Here is a 25,237-nt window from a genome sequence, read left to right as displayed (position 1 = left end):
TTTGTCCTCCAATATTTCTCTGGGTGCCATTCATGTTTCCTTACATCTCTCCTGTTGCTCTATTCTATTGTTCTTTATAGTAATATGCTGAGTGACTTCAGGAGCTTATTCAGGCAAAAATAAGCTAAAGCAAATTTAGATTGTATTGCTAAAAACCAGAATAATTTTAAAAAATTAATTAAATAATGCTGAAAATCATATTTATCTTTTCAATCAAAAAATAATAAAATGATCTATTCTACTGCTTTAATTCCACAGAGTCAGAATAAAAGTGACAAAATACTGTGTACCTAGACTGTTGTCTAAGAATTACCTGAGCATGTCATGGGCCTTTGATTTTAGTTGATCACAGCACAAACCAATCTGCAACAGCGTTTTGGAAAGTTGACTGAGGGTCAGAGGTATTGAGTGATTGGCCCATGATCACCCAAGGCAGAGGTAGGACCAGATCACATATCTAGTACTCTAGTTTTTCATGTTGATTCTATCTAACCTTGGATTGTTGCTGTTATGAAGCCATCCTTTTGTTCATAGAAAGAAATCCCAGTGGAGAAGATCATAGATTCTCCTTTTCCATATTGTCTTAGCAAGTTGACTGGGGATCTGAGGAGCTGTGACTGGGTGGCATAGACACACACACATACACACACACACACACACACACACACACACACTAACATACCAACATACCTCATTGGTAAGAGTGATTTTAAGACCCATCCTTTACCACACCATCCTGTTTCTTGTATGAAAAATTTTGTAACTCAAAAAGAAGGAAGATTATTTTAGTAGTTGAAACTAGAAAAATAATTTCAAGAATTCTTTTCCCCCTCAGGTCCATTTGTTCTTCTGAGATGTCTCCTTTGGAATTATGTGACCAAAAATAATCTGATAATGAAATCTATTAATAGTCCTTTCATACCGCGAAGTAGAAAGAGGCTGATAAATTTTCCATTGATCCAGGTTCAATATGCTGTTCTTCTTTTATTGGAGAAATGGAAGATTATGGTAAATGTTGCATATACTGTTATGTTGGTGCTGTGTTGATTTAGTTTTGCTTTTATGGCTTCTCTTTGTTAAAGGGGTGGTCTCCCACAGGGAGGGGAGAGGGCATTAATACCCCTAAACAAGTGTGACATGAATAAAAAGGATCAGGGGATTATAGATTGAGAATTGGGAGGTGCCACAGAGAAATCTAAACCAACTTCATTGGACAGATTGAGGTACATTTGAGGCTGGGAGAAGTTAAATGACCTGCTTAGGTTCACACAGCTAGTCTGTGAATAATAAGGTAGGAGTTAAACAGATCTTATTAACTCTTAACATTTGATGTTACATATTTATGTTCCTCCAGTAAATGTATTTTTTATCTGTATGATTATAATTCCAGTTTTCCTAAGAAGGTAAAGTTAAGTCAAAGCTTCATTTCTTAAACATCACTGTGAGAAGTGTGTAGAAATGTGAATTGTGATGTTTGAGAATGGTTGTGTCTCTGAAATGGAAATAACAGGAAGTTTTGGCACCAGTTTAAATATTGCTAAACTTACTCTAAGATTTTAACTGGAAATTAAACTACATATTAAAAAATTAGCAGGAAATCTTAAGGAAACTTCCATTAGATATGTTTAGGAAGATACCTTATTAGTAAATATTTAGAAATATGTTAAAAAAATCATAAAACTTATTTACTAATAATATCGCTGACTATATGATAATTTCAAGAGCATTGACAGCCACCTAAAGCAAGTGACCCCAAACTGAAATACACAGCCATTTACCTGTGAGAATGACCAGTTGCTTTCCAAAATGCAGACTCTTTAGGGTCACTGAAGGAAGATGCAACAGTTGTTAAAATGCTAAATAATTTAAAATGAACAAGGCATCAAGGGTTCCTTCCTTTGTGAGATAATTTTTAAAATATTGTATTCAGAACACAATAAAAAGCATTTCTGACTTAATTGGCAATAATTGTATGTCTCCTACTATTTTCCCCATAGCTGGCATTTGCAAATGCAAATAAAACAGAGAATGTGGAGCATAATTACTGACCATATTTTGTTTTCCAGTCTTTGAGAAAGCATTAGAAATTGTCATATTGGTTTTCACTAGAGTATAACAAAATATGATGTCTAGTTGTTTTTTCTTCTGAATTATTCAAAGGAATGATTTCTGCAATGAATATGACAAAATTTTATTTGAATCTCAAATTGGTGATTGACCATAATTTCCATCAAACTAATTTGGCACCTAATATTTTGTGCAGTGTTTATTCTTCCCAGGAAAGGGAGGTGGCTGAATATAAGGGGAGGGGAGGCTAAACTATCTTTCCAATGTACAAACTATCAAATATTCTAAGGTGTATGTTCCCATGATGCTCTTCACAATCTATATATATTTGCTTATTCTATGTGACTCATGTTCCATCCACTGTGGTGGGGCCCTTCTCATTTTCTTTTAATATCCTAAGTATTTTTACCATTGGCACACACATATTCCTAGATATCACTTATTCGTTGTTTTGCCACTTGATCAGCTCATATCTTTTGTTTTGCATTTATTGGGTAACTTGGTTAATGCTGTATCTTGTATAATTCTTGGTATTGTTGCTACCTGCTAATGTTGACAGTAGACTTTCCATTGCCGTTTGGGTAATCTTCCATTTCTTTTCTTCATGTGATGGTCTTTAATTCATAGCCAAACAATACTGGATTAGCATTGATGTTACAAATATTGTTATTCAATAGTTATGACTGTCTCTATGTGTAGAAATTAGTATATAGAAAGAACCTTTATTCACCTTATTTCGATTATGAAAGAAGTTATATCCAAATCCCACAGAAATTTATGGAAAATTGGTCTCCAAGAGGGAAATTAATATAAGACAAAACAGGAAAGAAAGGTGAAAATTTTATGTAATGTACCCAAAGCAATTCTTAGGGGAAATTTTATTTCTTTAGATGCTTATTTGCATAAAATAGAGAAAGAGAAAATCAATGAATTGGGCTTTCAACTAAAAATATCTAGAAAATCAACAAATTAAAAACCCCCAATTAAATGCCAAATTTGAAATTCTGAAAATAAAAAGGGAGATTAATAAAACGGAAAGTAAGAAAACTATTGAACTAAGAAAGAAAACTAAGAGTTGGTTTTATGAAAAAGCCAACAAACTAGATAAATCTTTAATTAATATGATTAGAAAAAGGAAACAAGAAAATCAAATTGCTAGTGTCAAAAATGAAAAAAAAAATGAACTTTCCAACAAAGGGAAGTTAGAGCAGTAATTAGGAGCTATTTTGTCCAGGTGTATGGCAATAAATCAGATAATCTAAGTGAAATGGAGGAATACTTATAAAGATATAGATTGCCCAGATTAACAGAGGAGGAAATAAATTACTTAAATAGTCCCATTTTAGAAAAAGAAATTGAACAAGCCTATTAATTAATCCCCTAAGAATAAATCTCTAGGGCCAAATGGATTTACAAATAAATCCTACCAAACATTTAAAGAACAGTTAATTCAAATATTTTGCAAACTATTTGAAAAAAATAGAGAAAGAAGGTGTCCTATCAAATTCATTTTATGATACTTATATGATACAGATAAGATACAGATATGATACAGATTTTATGATGATACCTAAACTAGGTAAGGTCAAAACAGAGAAGAAAATTATAGACTAATTTTCATAATGAATATTGATGCAAAAATCTTAAATAAAATATTAGCAAAGAGACTGAAGCAAGAATATGCCATAGCATATTAGGATTTATATCAGCCATGCAGGGCTGGTTCAATATTACGAAAACTATTAGCATAATGGACTATATCAATAACCAACCAAACAAAAATCATATGATTATCTTAATAGATGCATAAAAAGTATTTGACAAAAGCCAACATCCATTCCTATTAAAAATACTAGGAAGTACAGAAATAAATGAAATCTTTCTTAAAATGATCAGTAGTATTTATTTAAAATCTATTCTAAAAAGGCAAACATCATATGTAATGAGGATAAGCTAGAACCATTACCAGTAAGATCAGGAGTGAAATAAGATTGCCCACTATTACCATTACTATTGAATATTTTATTTAAAATGTTAGCTTTATCAGTAAGAGAAGAAAAAGAAATTGATCAAATTAGAATAGGTAGTGTGGAAACAAAATTATCACTCTTTGCAGTTGATATGATGGTATACTTAGTGAAACCTAGAGAATCAAGTAAAAATTACTAGAAATAATTCACAACTAGATCGAAGTTGCAGGATAAAAAATAAATCATCAGCACTTCGATATGTAACCAACAAAATCCAACAGCAAAAGATATAAAGAGAAATTCCATTTAAATAACTTTAGATAATATAAAATATTTGAGAGTCTACCTGCCAAGACAAAATCAGCACTTACGTGAACACAATTACAAAATACTTTCCACACAAATTAAGTCAGATCAAATCAATGAGAAGAATATCAAATGCTCATGGGTAGACTGTACTAATATAATAAAAATGACAATTCTACTTAAATTAATCTACTTATTCAGTGCCTTACCAATCACATTCCTAAGAAATTATTTTACAAATTTAGAAAAAAATAATAACAAAGTCTATCTGAAAGATTAAAAAGTCAATAAAACTATATTATATTGAAAAAATGCAAATGAAGGTGACCTAGCTATGCCAGATCTAAAACTGTATTAAAGCAGCAGTCATCAAAACCATTTAGTACTGGCTAAGCACTAGAGGAGTCAATCAGTGGGATAGGTTAGGTTTACAGGAAAAAATAGTCAATGACTATAATAATCTAGTGTTTTACAAACTCCACAACCCCAGCTTTTGGGATAAAAACTCATTATTTGACAAAAACCACTTGGAATATTGGAAGGTAGTATGGCAGAAACTAGGCATTGACCCACACCTAACACCATATGGATTGAATGGGTTTGTGATTTAGACATAGAGTGATATCATAAGTAAATTAGCAGAAAAAAGTATAGTCTATCTCTCAGATCTGTGGAGAAGGAAGGAATTCGTGGCCAAAGAAGAACTGGAAATCATTATTGAACACAAAATAGATAATTTTGATTATATTAAGTTTAAAAGTTTTTGTACAAACAAAATTAATGTAGACAAGATTAGAAGGGAAATAATAAACTGGGAAAAGATTTTTACATTCAAGGGTTCTGATAAAGGCTTAATTTCTAAAATATATAGAGAAATGCCTCAAATTTATAAGAATTCAATTCATTCCACAATTCAAAAATGGGCAAAGGATATGAACAAACAATTTTCAGATGAAGAAATTGAAACCATTGCTAGTCATATGAAAGGTGATCTAAATTATTAAATTAATCAGAAGAATGCAAATTAAGACAACTCTGAGGTACCACTATACACTTCTCAGATTGGCTAAGATGACAGGAAAAGATAATGACAAATATTGGAGGAGATGTGGGAAAACTGGGACACTAATACATTGTTGGTGGACTTGCTAAGTGAGCCAACCATTCTGGAGACCAGTTTAGAACTATGTCCAAAGGGCTATCAAACTGTGTACACCCTTTGACCCAGCAGTGTCTCTACTGGTCTTGTATCCCAAAGAAATCATAAAAAGGGGAAAGGACACACAGGTGCAAAAATGTTTGAAGCAGCTGTTTTTATAGTGGCAAGGAATTGGAAACTGAGTGAGTGCCCATCAGTTGGAGAATGGCTGAAAAGTTATGGTATATGAATGTTCTGGAATGTTATTGTTCTATAAGAAATGTTCTGCAGGATGATTTCAGAGAGGCCTGGAAAGACTTACATTAACTGATGCTATTATATCTATTTCTATTGCTAGATAGATAAATAGATATAGATATAGATCATTGTATACAGCAACAAGATTATATGATGATCAATTCTGATGGACATGGCTCTCATCAACAGTGAGGTGATCCAGGCCTTTTCTAATGGACTGGTGATGGAGAGAGCCAACTGCGCTCAGAAAGAAGACTGTGGGAGCTAAGTGTAAATCACAACATGGTGTTTTCCCTTGTTATTGTTTGCTTGTTTTTTGTTTTCTTTCTCGTTTTTCCCTTTCTGATCTTATTTTTATTGTGCAGCACGATAATTGAGGAAATATGTTTTGAAGAAATGGACTTTTTTAACCTATTGGATTACTTACAAGAATTACATTGGAAGGGAAAAATATTTGGAACACAACGTTTTGCAAGGATGTATGTTAAGAACTATGCATATATTTTTAGAATAAGAGACTTTAATTTTTTTTTAAAGAAAGAAAGGTGAGACTTGATTAGTGATTTTTTTCTGGAAGTATTGTTTTTCTAGCTCTTCTGATAGTCTTATGCATTTTGAAATGTATGAGTGATTCTAAGGGGTTAATACAAATAAGTGTTTTTTCTTCAGATAGCTTTTTTTTTCTTGTTTAAAAACCTTCTAATCCATGGAGGATGTGAAACATGAAGTCTTTTCTAGCAGATTAGCAAATACAGTGATTGCTGGATCATTATTAGAGTTCACTTTGTAAATCTACATTGAACAAATATGAGATACCTGTTACTTTTTAGGGATTTGATTTACAAATATGTCTCTGTGCTCCTTACAACTCCTATGATGGTAAATTTTAGAGTGTCGTTGGATTTTCCAGTTATCTAAATGCATACTCTGCCATGAAGTAGAAAAGAACTCTCTGGTTAATAATAACCTAGGAAGGAGTCCATGGAAAATATAAGAAACTAATTTGAATCAAGGTAAGAGTAGATTCATTTTTGGACTATGAAAGTAAACAGTGGGAACCTCTAGGGATATATATGTATATACATGTATGTATTTGTCTGATGGGTCTGTGTGTAGGTGGAGGGAGGAGAGGAATCCACTCAGCATATTGTAAAGAACAAGAGATTTGAAGTCAGAAAACCTAGATTTGAATCTTAGTTCTGACACTTAACTTTCTAGTCTTTGAGATCTTCTGCAAATTATTTTCCACAATCACTGAATGTCATCATTGACAGGGAACTTGACTATTTTAGCATTGTAGTCCTTTTCTTTAGCCTGAAACTGAAAGGTTGGATCATGGAATTCCATTTTGAACTTTAGTTTCTTGGGGAAGCTATTGTGCACATTCCCTCAATTTTTAAAGTTTTATTGACATTTTCAATTAATACTAAAATTTGTTCATTATGTGGCCTCTTTTACTCCAGTCACAAAGATTCTAGGGATATAAATGTTTCTCCTCAAGGAATTTACATTTTGTGAGGGGAGACAGAGTGTATATCTAAGTCTGTAAAAGAAAAAGAAAGAGTGAAAACAAATACAGTGTAGTTAAATACCAACTAAATTGGCTTTTACACTGTTTTTCATAGATGATACTCCACTTCCTCTCCATATGCCTTTGCTCTTGCTATACCTCAAGTACTCTAGTAAATCCCAAATTTATCTTATATTTTATTCACGTGGGTTTTTATTTATACCAATATATGTATGCATTATCTCTTCTGTCAGTATGTAAGCTTTTTGAGGATGGTCTTTTTTTCATTTCTTTCTCTTTAACCCTAGTACCTAGTAGGTACCTAACAAGTGCTTGTTAATTGATTGTGTTGGCCATCTAGTTTCTGCACAGCACACACATCTCCTTCCTTTCAGGTGCATGATGAGAATTGCTAGGAAGTAATTTTGGCATCAAGTCTACTTGAGCTTCTTGGCAGCTGCCATTCTTTGCTCCTGGGTTTTCCTTTTAGGTCCAATTTAGAAAATGTCTAACTTTTTTGGAACATGAGATCCCTTCATATACTCAAATAGCAGTTCTGTTTCTCTTTCTATTCCTGCTAAATCTTTTCTTTTGTAGACTGAACAGTCCTAATTCCTCACATTGACATGGACTCATGATGTGCTCCTTTCTGGGTTGTCTTCTTCTGGTTATACTTCATATATGTGCCACTCAGGAATGACTCCTATGGTGCTATAGATATAGTCTGACCAGAGAACCCAGAGAATACCCTGGCCCTCATTTTCCTTATCTGCAAAATGATGTTGGCTCTAAATGATTTCAAAGGATGATTCCTGATTGAAATCCATGAATAAACCATGAAAATGCTAAATTAAGAAGCCAGGCTATTGATGCTTGATTCTGTGTATTTACTTGGCATGTGGTGTGAAGCCCTGTCATCTGGCTGCTGTGATACATTCATATGTCACTTTCTCTGTTTAACATGAGATCAGGACTATGGAAGAAATAGAAGCATAGGATGCTCTCTATTAGTCATAAAGTCCAATGTGTACCTGAGCCAGTTCTCTCTATTATATAAACTTATTAGGTGAACATTATTGTAGACATACACTGATGGAGATCCCAGTTTAAATACCCAAGTCTACTGGTGGACAGCCCTCCTTTTTAAGAAGTGATGTCCTTACATTGAGCTGAAGTGTGCCTCTCCGACCTTTACATATTTCCCACAATTTTTTGTTCCAAGTCTAGGCTGAACAAGTCCACTCTCTCTTCTGTATAACAGCTGTTCAGATACTTGAAGGAAGTCACTGTATGCCCTTTCTCCTTTATATAAGTGTTTTGTTTTCCTGACTAAATATCTTCTATCCTTTCAGCTTATCTTCATAAGATATTGTCTATAACATTATTACTGTCTTGGTTACTCTTCCCTAGATATGCTACATTTTGTCAATTTCCTTCTTAAATATGGTGTCCCAAATTTAATACAACAATTTATATGCCAAATGACTGTTGTGGATCCTGTTCAATGTACTGGCTCTCTTTCCCAGCTTTGCTTTACAAATCTGATAAGCATATCCTCTTTATCTTCATTTAAACAACTGGTAATGTTTTTATACAGCTGGTGCCAAGGACAAATTCTTAAGATACTCTATAGGAAACTGCCATTCAGCCAGACTTTAATCTGTTTTGTAATCATTACCACTTGACTCCTTAAACTTCAAATAACCAATCCCAGAAACCACTATTGAATGCTAGCATCTAGCCCGCATCTCTCAGTTCACTCTACATGAAAATCATGAAATGTTTTCAGGAGCTGTGGTAGACTCCAACTTTCCTTTACCTGCAGTCTTTTCCTCACTTACTGGGAAATCTTGTCAGGGGAGGATATTGGGCTAGTCTGGCATGTCCTGTTGTGAATGAAACCATGTATTTTCTTTGTCTTCATTGTCATTTGTTTCTGAATTTCAAAATAGTGCCCCTTTAATAACAACCACTATAATTGCCCCAGAAATTGAAGTTCATCATTCAGATTTATAATTTGCAAAAATACTATTGGCCTCTTTTTAAAAACAAACTAAGAAATTTACTTGTCCTTTTAATTTTTCCTATTTTCTGCCATAGTTGAACAATTACATTTGCTGGTCCAGAGCTAGTGCTCTGGAATAAAGTTTATGCTGGATCAGAAGTCTTGAGAATAGCCAGGATTGTCTTACCACCTCATTTACCTTGGTTTTACTTCCTGGTAATCAATTTTGCTCTCTTCTTCTTTCCTAGTTCAAATGCCATTCTCCTCAATAATAATCCTCAATAAGGGAAACAGAAGGAAAATGAGTGCAATAATTCAACCTTCTCTCAGTTGTCTATTAGCATCATACCTTCCTTCCAGAGCAAATGTCCCGGCCCTTCTTTGATCACTGTCCTTTTCCATCATAGTTAAAAAGCCCTTTTGTTGCTCTTACTTTCATCAGCAGCCTCAACTCAGTCTGAACTTGAGTGGTCTTGGCATTATTCTTCCTGATCCATGCTAGTATTCATCTTCCATTTCTTTCATCTTCCTCTTTCATAACCTGCCCTCACTTCCATCCTCTGTACATGTCTCTTTCAAAAATTGAAGTCCCTTAATGATCCCTGCTGGGCAGCACTTGATTATCCTCATTTCAGTGTGTATACCTTAAAGTTATAAAATTACAGTACTTCAAAAACATTCCATAATATCTACTTCCAATTGCTCTGAAATATCAGTTCTTACTTTTGGTTGAAGATTTTTAAGTGTACAAATAAGATACTCTTTAATCTCTGTATTAGATCCTATGCATGCATTTCCACTGTTAGCTTCTACCTCTGTTGGGTGTAGAACTAGAGGCAGCTAAGTGACCCATCAGATTAGAATAGTGGCTGTGAAGGCAAGAAACTCTTGAGGTCCCATCCAACTACCTATATGTATTATCTGTATGATCCTTGGAAAGTCACTTAGTCTTTGCTGCTGTCAGTTTATACATCGGTAAAATGTGAATAATAGCACCTACTTGTTATAAGGTTGTTATAAGGCTAAAATGAAATAAAATTTGCAAACCTTGAGTTTCTCTATAAATGCTGTGGTGGTGATGTTGATGACCTTCAGGCTACTCCTTAAGAAGTTCCATTTTTACCATTGCTATTGTCACACTGTCTTCTTTGGAGCATTCTCTCTTGACCAATAGAGCATGTATGTGATTCCCTTCAAATGACTAAATGGCATTCTTCAGGTCATTCTGCTCCTATCACGCACCAGTTGGAACTTCTATTTAGAGAGGTGGACATCTATACTCAGTTTCAGTGTAACAGCATTTATGAAGTATGCATCAAGTGCCAAGAAATCTGCAAAGTAATAGTGATACAGGGACTTAAGTGAAATATTTTTTTTTGCTCTCAAGGTATTCCTTGCTTCCTTAATAGTGAATCCAATATCATCTTTAAGTCTGCTGTAGGGAAGGGAAGAATCCATTTTTTACAAAGCTGCTACTATGTGCCAGGCTCTGTGCTTAGAACTTTTTACAAATATCTCACTTGACCCTCACAAAAACCATGGGAGGAAAGTGCAATTATTATCCTTGATTTATAATTGAGGAAATTGAGACAGATGTTAACTAGCATGCCCAGGGTCACAGAGCAAGTAAGTAACTGAGTTTTGATTTGAATTAAAGTCTTCCTCAGTTTTCTAGGTCCAGAGGTTTATCTACTGTGGCACCAGCTGCCTTTACCTGCTGTAAACAGGTCGTAGGACATGATCATTCCAATGAAACCGTAACTTCTCCACAGATTCTCTTATTGGTGATAAGACATTTTGTAAAGGCTTAGCTTTTTACGATGTTACTTGGCCACTTCAAGTGCTCTATCTTGGCATGTCTCACGTGTAACTATCTAGGTTTCTTAGCATGGAGATCCTGTAGAATTAGAGACCAGATGTCACAATATGTGTCCACGTTGATCTTGATTTTGAACCCATTCACTGAGGATGTTTTGACTAGTTCCTATTTGAAATATGGCTTTCATTTTTTGTACTTACTGAGTTTTCAGTTTCAAAGCTTGTGAATCTTATCCTTTGAATTTGACCTAAGTGCACATTGCAAGTGATGAATTGACTATTGGTATTTCCCTCTCAAAAGAGAATCTACAATAAGTGCTAAAGACAGCATTTGTTTTTGAGAAATATATTAATATATTTCTTTTAAATATATATATATATATATATTATATATATATATATATATATATTATATATATATATATATATATTATATATATATATATATATATATATATAGAGAGAGAGAGAGAGAGAGAGAGAGAGAAGAGAGAGAGAGAGAGAGAGAGATTGATTTAGCCAATCTGAGATGTATGTAATGGAACTTCAGGGTTGTCTTACTAATGCAAATTAAGACAACTCTGAGGTACCGCTACTCATCTCTCAGATGGCTAAAATGATAGGAAAAGATGTTAAATGTTGGAGGGGATTGCGAAAACTGGGACACTAATACATTGTTGGTGAAGTTGTGAACTGATAGAACTGATAAGACCATTATTGGAGAGCATTTTGGAGCTATGCCCAAAGGGCTATCAAACTGTGCATACCCATTGATCCAGCAGTGTCTCTACTAGATCTGTATCCCAAAGAAATCATAAAAAGGGAAAAGGACCAATGTGCAAAAAATTTTGCAGCAGCCCTTTTTCTAGTGGCAAGGAACTGGAAACTGAGTGGATGTCCATCAGTTGGGGAATGGCTGAAAAAGTTACAGTATATGTATATTATGGAATACTATTTTATAAGAAATACTCGGCAGGATGATTTCAGAAAGGCCTGGAGAGACTTAGATTAATTATTGCTAAATGAAGTGAGTAGAACTAAGAGAACATTGTACACAGCAACTACAAGATGATGTGATGATCAACTGTGATGGAATTGGTTCTTTTCAACAATGAGGTGATTCAAATCATTTCCAATAGAATTGTGATGGAGAGAGCCATCTACATTCAGAAAGAGGATTATGGGGACTGAATGTGGATCATATCATAGTATTTTCATTTGCTTTTGTTGTTAATTTGGTTTTTTTTTTTTTGGTTTGTTTCTTTTTTTTTCTTTTTGATCTGATTTTTCTTGTGCAGCATGATAAATGTGGAAATACGCATAGAAAAATTGCACATGTTTAACCTATATTAGATTACTTGCTATCTAGGAGAAGGGGTAGAAGAGAATGGAGGAAGAAAAATTTGGAATACAAGGTTTTGCCAGGATGAATGGTGAAAACTATCCTTGCATGTATATTTAAAATAAAAAGCTATTATCATATAAAAAAGAAAAAAGCGAGATATTCTTTTGATTATGTAAGATACTTAAAAGATAATGTTTTGAAGGAAGACTGGTCTGATATTCTTATCAAAATATAGAGTAAATGGTATCATTTTGAGGTTGTGTCCAATCTTATATTAATAGTCTGGGAGGTAAATTAAAATAAAATTTAATAGTAACAGCCATTGAAGCGGTCGTCATCATCATCATCTTCTTCATCATTGTTCAAGTATTAGGAATAATAGTTGTATATCCCTGAAATGGTCACATTATTCCAATTAGCACCACTTATTTCCACCAGGCTGGAACCAATTACCACTTAAAAAATAGTTAAAACTTTGATCATATGAATTTGAATACATGCAGTCACTTCATGATACTAAATTTTTGCACTACTTGGGACCTCTAGGTATAATAGTAAAAACAAAAGTTTTACTTTGACTGTCTTTATAATTGTCAGTGACCTTAAATTGGACCTTTTTGTTTAAGACTGAGTTCTTTCCATTTTGATGGGCCAGGAAAGGTGATATGATAAGGCACACTGTATATTGTTTATTTGCTTTATAAAGTTTTAAAATTAGTTGTCAGTAAAATGATGTATTTAACCCAAGGTAAAATGTTTAAAGAATTTTTAAAGAACTGGCTACCCCACTTTCATAATCATACCAAGCATTTTCTACCTACTTTGCCATAAGAGATCCTCATTGGATAATTTAACAAATACAGAGAAAGCAAATGATTAGAATTGCCTTAGGACATGATTCCATATGGAGGAATGACATGAATCCATATAGAAGCACATTTTCATCTGTGTTTCAGACAACCTTAATCTGGAGCACATATGCCTGTGGCTTGGAATTGAGGTGAGGCATTTACATGGTACACCACTGTGTGATATGTAGGACTTCTGGAGAAAAAAGGAGTGTTGATTTGTTTCATAAAGTTCTTTCCCCACTGAGGCCTTATATCTAAGCTACTTTCTCTTGGTAGGTATGAGCACTTTCAAGTTATCATTTCTCTGGACTTGGACACAGTCTTGGGAGCAGAACAGGCTGTATGTTCAGCTCCCATCACTCTTGCTTTCATTGCTTTTTCATTATTCTCTTGTTGTTTTCCCTGGGAATCTGAAAAAGTGTGCGCGGTCTCTCTCTCTCTCTCTCTCTCTCTCTCTCTCTCTCTCTCTCTCTCGCACGCATACTTCCTTTGATAAGTTGCATTTCTGCAGATAACTTCTAGAAATCGGTAATTGTCATATAATAATTGGTCCCACATCCTTTTTAAAAAGTCCCTCCTCTATTCAAAAGCTGCATTAACACCAAACTGTTGACTGTTGCAAAAGCCCAACTTTCCAATCTGGTGATGCCATATAGATGTGAGATATGGAATGTCAGCATTTGCAGAGAAACACAATGGCAGGTGACCCAAAGGATAAAGAAAAGATGCATGGTGAAAAGGCAGCATCAGTATATTACCATTGGTGATTTTCTTGTGAGAAGTCAGGGGGTCAAAGGCATAATTAAGGGCCTGTGTGATTGGTAACAAACATGTTAGGCAATTGGTTATATACAAAGAGCAAATATTAATGTACTAAGAATTAAGATGTATATGCTGCTGCTATCTACAAGGATTTCGGAGAACCAGATGAAGATTTCAGAAGCATTTTCTATGGAGAATTTACAAGAAGATGCGGACAAAACTCAAGCAACATGAAAAAATATGGATGTTACATTCAATACCATGTGAAAGGGTTTCCCTACTGATGAGATAATAATATTAGCAATAACAGCTTTCATTTATACACAAGTTAAAGGTGAACAAAAATTTTAAATATATACATATATTACATATGTGTGTGCATATATACACACATACATATATATGTATAGACACCTAATTATGGATAAATGGAAGTATCGAACTGAAATCTGAAGTTAACTCAAATTCCTTTTGTGCAAAGATGCCTAATGTTTGTTAGCTTAGGAAAGAATCCCATTTCTCTAGTTTCTTAGCACTGTTTATTGAAGTAAATTCTGATAGTTTCAAAATGGTTTAAATTTACTTTCCATTCAAAGTACCACATCCCCATTGTGATCATCCACTAACCAGCTAATGGAGTTGACTGTTTTCCTTTGGGGCAGATTTATTGTATATCTATTCTATCAGAAAGGCAGTAGTGTAAGAAATATACAGAATTGGGACATGTTACTGCTAAAGATGTATTTGTCTTTCCTTACAGGGTCCATCCACGCTCGGTATGTTGCTCATTACCAGAGAGAGAGGAAGAAAGAATGTGTGGTGGGTGGAGAGAGTGGGTATTTAGCCTGCAGAGAGGGTTTGAAAGGACCTTCTGAGTCTCAGTCTACCTGAGGTCCCCACTCTAGTCCATTGAGACACGAAACAAACACAGATACACAGAGCAATAAGCTCAACTGTTTTTTTTTTTTTTTTGCTGTATAGACTGAGCAAAAGAGAGACTAAGGGATTTTCTAAAACTTTTTACCTTGTTATAGCAGTCTATATATAATATAGCATTATAGCATTGTAGCTTTCACATGTCTGAATGTTCTCACTTGCAAATAATGTCCCTCTTTGGAATTTAAAGAGTACATAGACTTTTGGTCAGTGAAATTAATTACAACTGGAGGAACCAGGGGAATAGGTAGTATACACTTGATGATGATGAAACACTAGATATTAGCAAATTAGGCTTCTTAGAACTGTTGTTTTTGGTAGCACTGCCATTTGCCAGCTGGCCACTCTAAAGTAATCACTGTTCCTACAAAGACGATGGTAGCAAGGAATAATTTCTCTGTGGAAGAGTTTAATTTGGAGAAAAGTGAAAGGTAATAATGACATGAAATTAGGCTGAAAAGTTTGAGGATTTGGAAAATGAAAAAAAATCATCTATTTCTCAGGTCTTTTTATCTCTGCTTCCAATTCAATAGCTATTTCAATTCGGGATTTTAAGAAATGATTTCATCCATGCTTCAGTTTCAATAGCATTGGGAACCGTAAATAACAGCTACCCAGGCACAGCCAGGCAGTATTAACTATAAAAATCTCATATTTTACAGATCAGTGGTAAATAAGTGCTATAAGGGCAATGGAACCTAGGCCTCAGTGACCTCTGATTACCAAATCCACAGTCATTATATGATCATGCTGACCCAGAAAATAGTACACAATTCAAGCAGAACAGAGTTGTAAAGGAGGAGGAAACGGCAAGTTATGTGTCAGTAGGTCTGTATAGCCAAAAGTGATTATTTTGTTCCAATGATTTCTATACAAAGAAATTAATTTTCAGCATATAGAATTAAATGTCAGAGAATTGCACGTTCTTAAATCCAGGAGACATTAATCAAGGTGTTGGCCCCTTTTATTTATTTTTTCCACATTTCCATTTTTCTCTTTTCCAAAGTTTGTCTCTTGGCTTTTTTTTTAAACCACAAAGACTTGCCATGTATCTATCTGTTATTCATCTATGTATATCTTCATGCGCAGATATTGCGTGAAGATATACATAGATGAATAACAGATAGATACTCTCTAATGAATAAGAAACAAAAAAAATTGTAGTCTGATTTTCTGTTCTGTGATGGAAATAGCTATTAAAAAATTCAAGTCAAGGTGCAATTGGAGGTGAACTTTTTAATTAATGAAACCTTCATGGAACTACATATGAGCACATTTCTCCAGGATCGTTTCTTATGTGGGCTGTGTAGTATGGAAAACTTCTTAAAATTCTTATTTGCCACTTTATCATTTCAAATATTCATTGTGTTCTGCCACTTATCAGTGCTACAAACACATCACTCTTGTTAAATTTTGTAGTTTGATGTATTATTGAAGACCTTTTTTCCTCTGCCAGAGATACAGTACTATCTTCCTGGATGGTACTATTTGTGGGTACCCCTGCACTGGGCCACTAAATCTGAGGTCAATGACCTTGTTTATTTTAAAAAATAGACATTTTATAAGTATATTTGCATATAATTGTATGAATTTTTATAATCCTATGTATTCTCTTTGTATTGTGTTTATTTGTTTATATGTATTATATTTTATGCATTTAACAGAATTGTTTTGAGAAGGAATCCATATGTTTCACTAAGCTGCCTGTGGAATCCATGACACCCCAAACCATTAAAAACTTCTGATCCTAGGATCTGTGTCCATTAAATAGGTAGAGATGTCCATATATAATTTACCAACAAGTTGGTTCTACTACAGAATGGTTTGCCTTGGGCAATTTTCAAATCAAGTTTGTATTGTCTGAAGACCCCAAATGTTATTCTATTTAAATTGATGATGAGAACATCTAATGTTGCTGTGGCCATACCCAAGCCACCTTCCCAACATTCTGTGTAGAAAACTGGCACTCTGATAGTCAGTATATTAGATTTCTTGGCATAGATATATATTCCTGATTTGATTTGTCTCACACATCACCCAGGATTATTATCTTGTGTGACCAGCAGTCACATCCAACTCTCTGTGATCCAGTTTAGGGTTTTGTTGACAAAGATACTGGACCAGACTGGACTGAACTGTCATTTCTTTCTCCAGATCTTTTTTATAGATGAAAAAACTGAGGCAAGCAGAGCTAAGTGGTTTTCCCAGGGTCACACAGCTAGTAAGTGAGGCCAGATTTGAATTCATGAAGATGAGTCCTTCTGACTTCAGGTCCAGTGCTCTATCTATTGTGCCACTTAGTTATCCTATGGATTATTATTAAGTATATGAATACATCTTTTGTTTATTGTTAGGGTCTTTTCCCCATTCACAGCTACAGGAATCTAATATACGGTAGCAGCAGTTGATTTTAAAAGTGTTTAATGGCAAGATTAAAATGAGATCCAGAATTCTTAGTTCCAACATCCATCCAGTTCATCTTCCCAAAAATTTGGAAGTGGAAGACCTAAGTGGCCATAAAGTCCAAGCAGCCTGTGCCTAAACACTTCTGACAAGGGGAGGAATCACTGTGCTTGTTTAATCTTCTTTGAGTTAGACCTAATTAGGATGTTTGTGTTATATCAACTAAGTCTCAGTGTTCCTCTTTGGCATTTCCAACTATCACTTCTATTTCTACCACTTCGGAACCAAACAAAACTAATTTGATCCCTCCTCTAGGTGTAAGCCCTTTAAATACTTGATACCAGTTAAGCTAAATAGCTCATTGTTGCTATTGTTTTTCAACCTATCCTCATGTGGCTTTAGCCTGAGCCCTCCTCTACCATTATTGAATATTCTTCAGCCTATAAATATCCTTTCTAAAAGGAAGAGTATAGTGGGACTAGGACTTCCTAAATCCTGTCTACTTAGCTTGTCTGGATGTAGCCTGAGATGGTCTTAGCCCTCTAGGTTGCCGTCTTGCACTGGTTCCTTGTTGGCATTGCTTTCTACTCAAATAAGAGGACCTTTGTTCAAATGCATTACTGTCCAAGCACTGTCTTACATTGTTGTATTTTGGAAATTATTTATTGAACTGAGTTTAGGCATTGCATGTATTCCTGTTTCATTTCATCTGCATCAGTTCAGCCCCAGTAGTTTGGCCTGTCAAGATCTTTTTAAAATTTGTGGTCATCTAATCAGCTGGCCAGTATTATGTTCTCTTCTTAAATGGATACATGAACAAGGGAAAAATGCATTCTTTTCCATGTCATGAAAATATGAGACAGTTGAGCTTACCAAATTTTATTACATTGTTTACCTAAATGAGGTTGGGTAACTCTTCATTTTACTACTTTCTATGTAGAGTATACTAGTACAAAATCAGAATTCATCAACAATTGATTAAGTATCTGTTTTAAAGGGTTATCATAATAGATTGCATTAATTCTGATTTTAAGCGTACAGTATGTTACTTTGTTCTTGTATAATATTTTGGATGTTTTATTTTTTCCCAGCAAGTGACTGTGGATTGAGCATACCAATTCTGATTTCTTTGCAGCAATCAGACTCTAATAATGCCATTCTTTTTTATCCATCTAAAGCTAGCTTCTTTTCAGATACTGATGATTCCTTGCAAAAAAAAAAAAAACACATTTCCTTAACAGGGTTCAAAACAATTAGTTTTATAGCAACATGGCTTATGGAGAATCTATTTTTTGTCTCCCGTAGTTTTTATATCCCTAATATTTGACCTTAAGCTGTATGCAATGATTTCTCCATTCATCTCTGTGAAATTTTCTTTGGGATATTTCAGATAGGATGTAACATTTAGCTCGTCACAATTACAGTTAGTTTCAGAAAAAACAAACAAACAAAAAAAAAAACTACTGGATTATTCAACTCTGTTCTCCAAACAGAATGAAAGTATTGCATAACACATTGCCTGGCAAATAGTAGGTGCTTAATAAAAGTTTATTGATTGATTCATTGATGTGCTGGCCAGTTTCACTAAAGAGATGAGAGTGGATTTCTGGCCAAGATGGCTTCCTGAAGCCTGAAGTGCCATATTACTACCCCAACAAAACCTTCACGTTTAAAGCAGACCAAATAATAATTTAAGAGATCCAAAAAGAAGCTGTAATAAGTGCCTTCTTTTATCTCGGTGCTAAACAATAGGTCAGGCAGAAGCTTTAGGACAATAAGGAATAGGTCCTTCTTAGCAAATTTGAAGCCTGTGCAGGCTAGGTTTATCAGCATGAAACTGAAAAGGTCCAGAGACAGCCTTAAAGCTTGGAAGGCTCCTAGGAAGAAGCTGCGGAGTAAAGACCTTGGAAGCCCCAGGGAGCAGTAGCAAGTAGAGGAAAATGATTAATATCTCAGTGGTTGAGATCAAGACACCCCAGACCCAGGGTTCTCACTTCTGTCACATTCTCTCCTAAGATATAATATATCTCTCCTAAGATAAGATATTCAAAATGGCCTTGAAGATCCGACACTCCAAACCTCAGATGCACAGATGTGGGGACTAAAACTGGAAAGTGCTTGTAAAGACAAGAATCCAGGTGATGTAGGAATAGAAACAGCTAGGGTGATGACCTCACTCAAAAGCACAGCAGCAGACACAGCCTGTTGCTGGCACAAAGTCCCCATCTGGGAATTGAAATTAGAGAGATGAGTAGATCAAAGAAAATACTGTTCATTATTAAAAATTATGAACAAATCTAGAGATTGCCTCCAAAGAAGAATTACTCCATGTCAACTACAAGAAGTGACTCAAAGGAAAAATGGATTTTGCACAAGGTTTACATGAATGCCCAAAAGAAATGAAACAAAAGATTAAAAAATGAGATAACTCTGGAGGAAAGAATTGAAAAGAGAATAAATAGCTTGGAAGAGAAAATGGTAAACCTTACTTAAGAAAGATTGCCTAGAAAGTAGAACAAAAATCTGTGATTCCTGTGATACATCAAGATGTGTAAGAACCAAAGCAAAAGATTGAAGAATGAAAGAAAATATAAACTGCTGTCAAAAACAATTTACCTGGAAATCAGCTCAGTCATTGTACTCACTGAAAACCATGTATTTGTTGTTTTTTTTAAGCCCTGAAACTAATATTCCAGAAATCATAAAACTTCCAAGTCTATTATAATCAGAGGACAAAAACAGAATCTCTTCTGGAAAGGAATCTCAAATGGAAAAAAGTCCCCCAATGTTGTTGGGGGGCAACTAGGTAGCATGGTGCATAGAGTGTCAGGACTGAACTCGGAAAAACATCTTCCTGAGTTCAAATCTGACTTCAGACACTCACTAGCTGTGTGACCCTGGGCAAATCACTTCACTCTGTTTGCCTCAAGTTTCCTCATCTATAAAATGAACTGGAGAAGGAAATGGCAAGCTATTCCAATATTGTTGCCAAGAACACCCCAAAGTGGGTCACTGAGTCAGACACAAATGACCAAAAACAATAATGCTATAGCCAAAGTCTAAACCTTCCACATTGAAGTAAAAATAATGTAAGCATCCAGGAAGAAGCAGTTCAAATATCAAGGAATTACAGGTATTCCAGACCTGGCAGCATCTGTTTTAAATTCAAGGACACTTTAGAACACAATATTCCAAAAGGTAAAAAGATAAATGGTTACAATCAAGAATTACCCTAGAAAGGTAGATATAATTTTACAGAGGAAAATTGGACCTTTACTGAATAAAGGATGTTAAAGTATTTCTGAGGGAAAGACTAGCTCTTAGTAGGAACTTGAAATGTATACATAGGATTCCAAAGAAATATAGGAAGGTAAATTCTAATGAGCAAATTGGAGCGACTGCATTATGATATAATGCTAATAAAATTTTTAAAAATTTTATTTTTAATACACAAATCTTTATGAATCATGTTAGAGAAAAATCTGAGCTGTTGTGTCCTGCTTTCTAGAGCCCCCAAGTTGGGGTGACAAAATGTATTATTGCTCTCGAGAGCCCCCCACACCAGGGTGATTAAACATATCTTCCTAGAGGATGAGGTGGGACTTCTAAGCTTGGTATAAAAATGGAGTCCATTTATTTCAAGGGCTTTCCCCTTTTTATAATGTAACAAAAACAACACTGTGCATGTGGGACCACACAAACAACTTGCTAATTTTACGTAGTTTGCCACCTGGTATCACTCTGCTTTAATATCAACAGAGGTTGTCATCTCCCCATGACTTCTCAGGAAGGTCGATAGCTCTTAGGAGGAGATGGGGAGCCGAACCAGACATTGTTAGCAGGTTCTCTCTGGGTTGAAGGGTCTTATACCTTAGCCAGAGTTCCCCCACTGACTGGTGACCCTCTACATGAGCAAAAGGAAAAAAATAAACACAAAACAGAAAAAAAAGAAGTGAACATAGCATTTGTTGATTTACATTCACTCTCCAAAGATCTTTTTCTGGATGCAGATGACATTTTCTGTCCAAAGTCTATTTGGATTGCTTTGGATCATTGAACTACTGAGAAGAACCAGGTAGTTGATCATCGCACAGTTTTGCTGTTATTGTGTGCAATGCTTTTTTGGTTCTGCTTGTTTTGCTCAGCATCAGTTCATGTCAATCTTTCCATGTCTTTCTAAAATTACTTTGTTCATCATTTTATAGAATAGTAATATTCCATTATCTTCATATGCCACAAATTATAAAGCATTTTCCCACTTGATTTTCCAAATCTTTGTTACCACAAAACAAATATTTTTTGCACATATGGGTCCTTTTACCTCCTTTATGATTTCCTTGGGATACAAACTCAGTAGTGAGACTGCTGAGTCAAAGAGGATGCCCAGTTATATAACCTTTTGGACATAGTTGCCAACATTTCTGTTACAGTATTAAATAATAATGATGATAATGGACATCCTTGTTTCACTCCTGATCTTACTGGGAATGCATCCAGCTTCTCTTCATTACAAATAATTCTTTCTATTGGTTTTAGATAGATACTGCTTATTATTTTAAGGAATTTTCCCTTTATCCCTGTACTCTCTATTGTTTTTCATAGGAATGGGTGCTGTATGTTGTCAAAAGCTTTTTTATGAATTGAGATTATCATATAATTTCTGTTGATTTTATTATTGATATGGTTCATTATGGTAACAGTTTTCCTGATATTGAACCAGCCCTGCATTCCTGGTATAAATTCTATTTGGTCATAGTGTATTATCCTGCTGATAAGTTGCTGTAATTTCTTTGCTTATATTTTATTTAAAATTTTTGCATCAATACTCATTAGAGAGATTGGTCTGTAATTTTCTTTCTCTGCTTTGGCCCTACCTGGTTTAAATATCAGTACCATATTTGTGTCATAGAAGGAATTTGGTATTAATCCTTCTTTACCTATTTTTCCAAATAGTTTACATAGTGAGGGAATTAATTGTTCTTTAAATATTTGGTAGAATTCACTTGTGAATCCATCTTGTTCTGGAGATTTTTTTCTTAGTGAATTTATTAATGGCTTGTTCAATTTCTTTTTTCTAAAATGGGACTATTTAAGTAATTAATTTCCTCTTCTGTTAATATGGACAATTTATATTTTTATAAAAATTCATTTCAGTTAGACTGTTGAATTTGCTGCCAAACAGCAGGCAAAATAGTTTCTCATTAATGCTTTAATTTCTTTGTCTTTGGTGGTAAGTTCACCCTTTTCATGGTTGATGCTGGTGATTTGTTTTGTTTTTTTTTTCCTTTTTCTATTCAAATTAACTAAATATTTATTTATTTTGTTGTTGTTGTTGTTGTTGTTGTTTTCCATAAAAGCACCTCGGTTTTATTGTTCAATAGTTTCCTTAATTTCAGTTTTCTTAATTTCTCCTTTGACTTTCAGAATTTATAACTTGGTATTTAATTGGGGTTTTTTAATTTGTTCTTTTTATAGCTTTTTAAATTGCATGCCCAATTCATTGCTCCTTTTCTCTATTTTTTCATGTGGCTCTTTAGAGATACAAAATTTCCCCTAAAAACTGCTTTGACTGTATCCCGTAAGTTTGTTGTCTGAAAATTGTGGTCTGAAAAGGAAGCATTTACTATTTCTGCCTTTTTGCATTTGATTGAGGTTTTTATGCCTTAGTACAGAGTCAGTTTTTGTGTAGGTGTCACACACTGCTGAGAAAAAGGTGTATTCCTTTCTGTCTCTATTCCGTTTTCTCCTGGGGTTTATCATATCTAGATTTTCTAGGATTCTATTAATCTCCCTAGTTTTTTTCTTGTTTATTTTGTGGTTAGATTTTTTCTGATTCTGAGAGGGGGAGGTAGAGGTCCCCCACTAATATAGTTTTGCCATCTATTTCTTCTAATTGGCTTAAAATCTTTTCTAGGAATTAGGCTGATCTAACATTTGTTACGAATACATTTTTCTTTGATATCATCATATCAGTCCATTCACAACCACCTCCTCCATCCATGTATGTCCCCTCTGTGTGCCCCAGTGGCAGATACAGTTTTCAGGAGTTACAGATAGCATTTTCCCATCTAGGGATGTAAACATTTCAATCTTTAAATTATAATATATATATATATATATGTATACACATACACACACACACACACACACACACACACACACACACACACACATATATCCCTCTTTACCTTTCCTGTGCTTCTCTTGAGTCCTGTGTTTGAAGATTAAGTTTTCTGTTTAGTTCTGATTTTTTCAATAGAAATGATTTCAAGTTTATTACTTTATTGAAGATCTATCTTTCCACTGAAAGATATTGCTGAGTCACGCTAGGTAGTTAATTCTTGGTTATAACCCTAGGTCCTTTGCTTTCTGGGATAAGGTATTCGAGGATACTTGCAGATTCTGGGTAGGCTTGATTCTTGCTCCTTGATATTTGAATTGTTTTTGTCTCATAGCTTGCAGTATTTTTTCCTTGAGATTGTAGTTCTGGAGTTTCACACAGTGTTCCTTGGGATTTTCCTTGTGGGATCTCTTTCTGTAGGTGATCAATGAATTCTTTCATTGAGTATTTCCCTCTCTGTTTCTAGAATATTGAGGCAGTTTTCTTTAATGATGTCTTGAATAATACTATCTAGGCTTTTTTTTTGGTCTTGGCCATCAGGTAGACCAATAATATTTAAATTGTGTCTACTGAATCTATTTTCCAGGTCAACTGTTTTCCCAATGAAGTATTTCACATTTTCTTCCATTTTTCCATTATTTTTAATTTGTTTGATTATTGCTGTCTCATAGTCATTAGCTTCCATTTACCCCATTCTTGTTTTGAATGTGTGATTTTTTTAAAGTTAATTTTTGTATCCCTTTTTTTCCATTTGGTTAATTCTACTTTTGAAAGTGTGTTGCCCAGGGGATTTTTTTTTTTTGCATTTGGCCATTAAGTTGTTGTTGAGCACCCTTTTTACCCCAGTAAGAGTGAACTTTTTTGAAGATTTTCCATTCGTTCTTGAGATGCAGTGTGGTTTCATTCTATCAGACTCTGTTCATAGGCTTGGTTTCATATAGTTTTTGATGGAAACTCCATCATTATGCTGGAGCAGCTTCATGGCTTTACTCCACCATCTTGGCTCTTTCCCCAGAAGTTAATGCTAATATTTTAGTTGGGGGGAGGGAGAGAGAAGTAAGTGTTTTTTCAGAAATGAAACATCTTCAGTAAGCATTGAGGAAGTTTTATCACCAGAAAAATTGTTTTTTTCAGGGATAATGAGGAGTTGGGAGTGACTGTGTTTTCTTCTGGGGTCTTAAGTAGAGAAAGAGAAGGAAGGGTAAAAGAAATAATACAGTAGTGTAAAAATGTAAATTGCCCTTTCTCAACACTCTTTCTCTCTTACCTCTTCTTTCAACCTAATATATTCAAATTAATGAAGAATTACAAACTGTATGACAGTTTCCAAAATTTTGCACTGCCAAATGCCTTTCAGACTTATATAAAACTTAGTGCCTAGTAGGTATTTTAAACTCAAAATGACCAAGATGGGACTCAGTATCTTTCCCCTAAAGCCTTCTCTGTTACTATAGAAGACAAAACCATCTTCTTAGACAATTAAGTTTGCAACTTGGGAGTTGTCCTGGACTCCTCTCTGTCTCTCAACTTCCTCCCTCATCCTGTTCGGTGTCAGGGTCTTTTGATTTCACATCTTTCAATGCCTGTTTCTCTCCTCTGAAAATGCCATCACTCTGGTGCATGCCCTCATCACCTCACACCTGCATTATTGCAGTAACCTTATGCTGACATTTCCCTCCTTCTTCCATCCCTACACACACACACACACACACACACACACACACACACACACACTCTCTCTCTCACA

The sequence above is a fragment of the Antechinus flavipes genome, chromosome X (genome assembly GCF_016432865.1).
Source record: "Antechinus flavipes isolate AdamAnt ecotype Samford, QLD, Australia chromosome X, AdamAnt_v2, whole genome shotgun sequence".
In the NCBI taxonomy this organism is placed as follows: domain Eukaryota; kingdom Metazoa; phylum Chordata; class Mammalia; order Dasyuromorphia; family Dasyuridae; genus Antechinus; species Antechinus flavipes.
The sequence above is the reverse complement of the archived record's forward strand: the minus strand, read 5'-3'. Positions refer to the sequence as shown.